This window comes from Lagopus leucura, unplaced genomic scaffold (genome assembly GCF_019238085.1).
Source record: "Lagopus leucura isolate 7727_CA_CO unplaced genomic scaffold, USGS_WTPT01 Super-Scaffold_100004, whole genome shotgun sequence".
NCBI lineage: Eukaryota > Metazoa > Chordata > Aves > Galliformes > Phasianidae > Lagopus > Lagopus leucura.
Window position 1 is genome coordinate 38,597,898 of NW_024962264.1, and position 6,030 is coordinate 38,603,927.

The following is a 6,030-nucleotide window of genomic DNA, read 5'->3' on the forward strand; positions in this document are numbered from 1 at the left end:
AACTACATGCCAAGTGGTTTTAGATACCCACAGTGTTGTTTATGGCCTAGCCATACAGCCTAAACAGAGACTTCAAGATAAAACATCAGCTGAAATAGCCAGAAATAAACTACTTGCTCTTCAGGATGAAAATAATCAGTTTTTCAAGAGAACATTTTCTTTGTAGAACACAGCTATGCGCTGATCACATCTTCATGCCTATGGGAGCATCTTACAAGGGGTTAACTCTGTTAATGACTGCTCAATCTCTCATGTGTGAAGAGAATTTTTCCTTCACATAATTTATTTTGTTCCCAATTCTGCCAAATTGATTATTTGAAGCACAATAAGTTTTCATAAACTAAGGTTCATTTTATATGAGTGCATCAAAACTGTTAACAACAGCATAATGCTTATTCACAACAGTTAGAACTTAAGTGTTGGCAGAGTAAATAGCTTTCACAGCACAGGCATTTCCAGATAGTCTTAGGAAAATAAATATACTTTCTTCTGGAAATCTTTTTGTTTCTCACAGGAAGTTTCTACTTGTGCTTTGGTGAATATGCAGAGAAAATAAACATTCATCACAGCCCTTCAGACTCTACCTGATGCAAATCAGCACTTCCTGACAAGTCAAATGATCCAAAGCCTTTAACTTCCTGAGAAATCATCTTAGAGGTCAGCAGATGAATCAACTTACATGCTCAGATAAATTTCTACCCCAAACAATTATGCTTATGAATATATTACTGTTTTCCATAGTGTACGAAACTGTTAGAAATCACTAACATGATGTCTGTCTGAATTTCTATCCTCTGTTGTGTAGTGAATGAAAAATAGAGAATCTGATGACAGAATTACTGAAACAAATAGGGAACCTATTTTTTCTGTGGTGTCTTGGTGCCTGTTTTGTGAGTTACCTGGGGTTTACATTTAGATTTGACTACGGGAAGTATTTAAAGAGCACCAGAACAGTTGTACAGTTACACAATACTTTTCCATGTCAATTAAAACTTGTAACTGTCTCTCAGTTTTCTTCCTTTCTATGAAGATTCCAAGTCACATCAGTTTTTGATTGATTTTTCTATCTTCCTGAGCATTCTCCTTTTGATCTTTTTTTGTAACTGACTGAATGCTGATGTTTGAATTGATATTCATTCATTAGGTTCATCAACTTGATATTGCTGTATTTTCCTATGGGTCTGTAAAAGAATAGATCCAGCCACATTACTATTTCCTTTTGGACAGGAAAGAAAGGATTTCTAGTGCTTACTTGAGTCCAGCAGCATTTTTTCCACCTGAATATTCCCAGTAGACCAGCCCACGTGTAACTGATGTGATACTGATCCGATGATGAGCAATGTAAAGGATTACTTCAAGATGTGAGTTATGTTTGTTTATATTCTTCAGCTTCATGAAGTTTACATTCTTTACTGCTTTTACAAGAAGCTCTCTGCAAAAACTCTGAAGTGTATGTAAAATCCCTGAAGAAATTCTGGCCTCCAGAAAGCCAGTGGGGGCCACAGAAATAAGGAGTATTTTTCACCTGAGAGGTCCATCCATTTTGCAGTAGGGGATGCTATACCAACAAGGGAAAGAACACTATGAGCAGTTTCCACATTTTATTATTTAACATGTTACAGTTTTAACATGTTGATTTCTGTCCTTAATAGAACATGTCCTGAGAGAAATCCAGTTGTGAAACTGCTTGTAAATTATGTGGGGGTGAAAAAAATCATTACTGTTTAATTTAACAAATGGAAATTTACATCGGAAAAGTGGACACTCAAAACCAGAAAAAAAAGTACAGCAGCACAGTGTTCAGAGTAACAAAGCCCACATTCACTCAGAACAAGAAAATCATTTCAGTAAGCATCACATTATCCCATTCAATAGTGTTGGCGCTCTTACACCCAAATGTTCACAAAAATATTAGCTGTCTAAAAATACATAGAGTTCTGATCTTGTCCACATGTGCTGTGGATACAACTGTGAAGAAGTCTTTTTGTGGAAGATGTCAAAGCACTATGTGCTAGACCTCTGATCTGTGTGGGCATGGCAATTCAGTGAAACAGACCCTGCTTTAAGCAAGAGTGAACAATTTTAGCTGCTGGTGGGGAGCAGCACAAAACAACCCATAAAATTCAAGGTGTTCTGTCAAGAAATTCCACATGATTAGGACAGCCTACTACTCTGAAAAAAAAACAAATTTTGCTACATTTCAGAAGGCAAACAGAAATTAAACTCTTTATTCTCGGTTAGTTTTGGAACAATGGAAGGCAAAAACCTACTTTGGTTATGATCCTAGACACTATAAGGAGAAAAAAATCATTAAGAATTAAACTGTTTTAAATAGCAGTTTGTTAATGTTAAATTTTGAAAAGGTGGCTTGTATCCAGGACTTCTCTGCCATTTTCTCCACTATGTCTTTGCAGAGCATCTAATACACTTTAATTATTCACTAATACTAAATTTCATTTTGAGAAAAATACAGAATATCTGAAAGAGAATGATTTCTTATCCTACCTACAACTATTATTATACTGGCTCTTCAAACTTAGTTGTTCCAAATGCTTTGGACCCAGAAAAGCTGATGCACAGTCAATACAAGTTCTATCAATCCAGATTTCACCATTTATTTCCCTTAAAGCCTTATGTTAAAATAACATATTACATTTGGGGATAATATTTTGTAGTCTATAAAGATAAAAGTGAATTATCTTAAATTGTAACATCTAAGCTGACAACAATGTGCAGCTTTAATCAATCTGATAGCTTTGTGATTTTAAAACTATACCAAGCATTTTTTCAGACTGAGACTACTATTTGGTCAAGACATTCAAGATGATACTTCACAAGTAAACTTAGCTCCATGTTTTCTAGCCTTCTAGTGCTTTCATATTGAATCAATGATAATTTGACTGTGAGAATCAATAGCTAATAACAGTTCCATTCAAGAATAATTTGCTTAATCTAGAATCCTGTTAGCCAAAGTGTTGTGTCTCTTTTTTGGCCAGCAACATTGTGTTGCATGTATGCCATTGTAAGGACAGGAGGCAGTTGGTATAGTTTAACCATTTTAAGATCACACAAGAAATGTAGTGATAAAAATTTGGTAATTAAGATGAAATAGCTTACCCCTTTCCAAGGATTAGGGCTTGCTGGAAACTCCAAAAAGGGGCAATATCCTAGAAGAGATTCTTTACTTTTGGCTGTCAGCCCTTAAATAAGTTTATGGAGGGCTGGACCCAGGTTACACACCTTCCAATTGCACAGTTAAACTGCTTGCACTTGTTCTCACAATACCCCTTTGCCAGGCACTCAATCACTGGTTCAGGCTGCGACTTAACAGTTCCCACACAGACATGAATTAAATAAAAGAAAAAGAAAAATGTTTATTAACAACTTCCTTAAGAATCTGCCTCCCAAGGGTTTCATAAGATTACTAAAATATCATCATGAAGCCTATGTGAAGTAACTATGACTCTTAATTTTATGGAAGAAGAAATGAAGATACTGGAAAACTAAGTGACTTGTCCAAGGGCACACAATGCATCAGAGTAACAGACAAAACAAGAAAACCTTGTTTTTGTGGTAGTCAGTAAGAACAAGAGAGGGATTGCTCTGATGCTTTTAACTGTTTAACATTTGCTGGGATGAAGTCTTAAACTGCATTTTACCTATGCCTTTCAAAAATTTATGAAGCTTTTGAACACATACGAATATAAAATGACATACAAAGGCACTTTTAAATGTCTGTTTCAAACATAATAACTTACACACATTCCCCCATTGTTCTGAATCCTACATGAAGAGTCTTTTCTGCACTTAAAGTGCACTCCAGGCAGAACAGCACGGTCAGAATATACACACTTCTATTAAGTGCACAGTTTTTGTAGTATGTCAGTTTTTCAGCCAGAAATTGATGTTTTGAAAAAGCTGCCTACTTAATATATTTAAGTAACTTGATCACAATGCTGTATCTGCAGTACACTGTTACATAGGAAATATGTATACTGGCAGCAGAGCAATGTCAAGAAACTACAAGGATGTCTAGAAGAATCCTCTACATTTTGGAATTTATGTAGTGAATTATTTTGATGTAGTGATGGTTATTGAATTCTGAGCTTCTCTCTTTTATTTATGTTGATTGTTTGATATGTATGAGATTGTTAACAACCTTAGAGAGTGTAACATCAAAATAGCCATGTCAGTAGAAAGCAATGGGACTACGCTTCTTAGAACTGCAGATTTTGAAGCCAGATTAAGTGTTTAACAGAACAAGACAGGAGGGAGGATGCTACTTGCTGTACAATCATTTTGTGGCAGATGCACTCCATGGTGTATCCTGCAGTCTTTGTCCTTTAATCATCTGCACAGAAGGATCTCCTAAAGTGTGCAGAGGGCTCTCTATAGGAGAGCAGGGCACATGGCGATGCTGAACTGACAACCTGATCATGATGTGAAAGGACACAGACAAACTGTTCACCATACTGTTCCACAAAGCAGACTCAGATGTAGCTGAGCAGTTGGCTCAACAGTTGGGTTCTGTTAGTTCGTATCTTCCTACATGCCTTCTGCATTTAAGACCTCCGAATGCCATAGCTATAAAAGAAAAATATCAGCTTTTCTTGTCATTTTAATATTCTACAAGTTCTCATTTTAAGAATTATATACATGAGCAATGCTTTGTATAACATGGTTTTAGTTTCAGTGGGGATTTTGATGACAAATGGTGCTAAATATCTTGAGACACTATATTATATGTTCCAGTGATATGTCTATTTAATCCAAGAAACAGAACCTGAAATCCTATTTGGAAGTAATTTCTATTTTAATCAGTTCAAATATATGAGTACACTGTACACTGAAATGTTAATCCCATAAGGTAAAGTTTGCCACAGTTAGAAAGTACTATAGTTATGACTGAATATGTGTTTTGGACTGGAATATTTTCTTTAATAATGTATTTTTACGTTGTTTACATTTACCTATGTATTTTCTAGAGAATTTTACATTATTTAGGTAGAAATACTTGTTCAACTGGCTAACAATTTTTTCTTTATCAGATAACTTACTTTTTACAGCAGACTCATTTTCATCCTTACAGAATATAGAATAAGCGTCCTCACATTCCTTACAATCTATGACACTACAGCTAAATTATCCAAATCCTCATCTTTACTTACTGTAATAGCTCTATGAAGTAAATGTGTAATAACAGTTCCATTTTAGGATAGCAAGAGTCCAAGGTATGAACTATAATAAAAAATTCTTGCCTGTTTTGAATGTTCTTTCTTTTCTTCTTTGGCCTAGCTTCCATCAGGGAAGGCAAGACAAAGTCCATGACAACACAGAAGAGCTACCACTGACATCAAAGTTAAATCTCATTGTATTTATATCTTATTCTCTACTTACACACAGAACATTATGCATTTATGAAACGCTGCATCACACATGATAATAAATAATTTTAATAAATGCCTCTAATGATTGTGATAAATCATAAATTATTTTATGTTTTAATTTCCTAGGGTAAATATATAGAAGCATAACATCTCATTTTCATCGCTGACCAGGGATGAGAGCACAGTAGCGTGACATTTACAACAGATACTTCAACAGTAATTACCAAACAGTTAATATATCAATTTAATTAAAATCCTATAGTGATGAACTGCATAAAGTATCAAAAGAAGTTTAACTTAGGCAAAAACAAATAAGAGGATCAAGGCAATCAGTTGAAGCAAAATAAATTACAGTATTTGTCCCACCAATTCAGAGGGCTATTTGCACCTCTGATACAAGAGGTTGCTTGTTGCAGCAGTCTTTCTATCTGGCCACACTGATACTGCACACAGAACTATCTGGAATGCAGAAAGAAAAAACTTCCAAGCTGGGTTTCATATATAGTTTGGTGAAAGAAAAGTCACCACAGTTCCTGATGATTATCTCCTAATAAAATGAAAAATAAAATCAAGCTAAGCTTTTGTGAAATTCCTTTTACTTTTACTTTTTTTTTTTTTTTTTTTTTTTTTTTTTTTTTTTTTT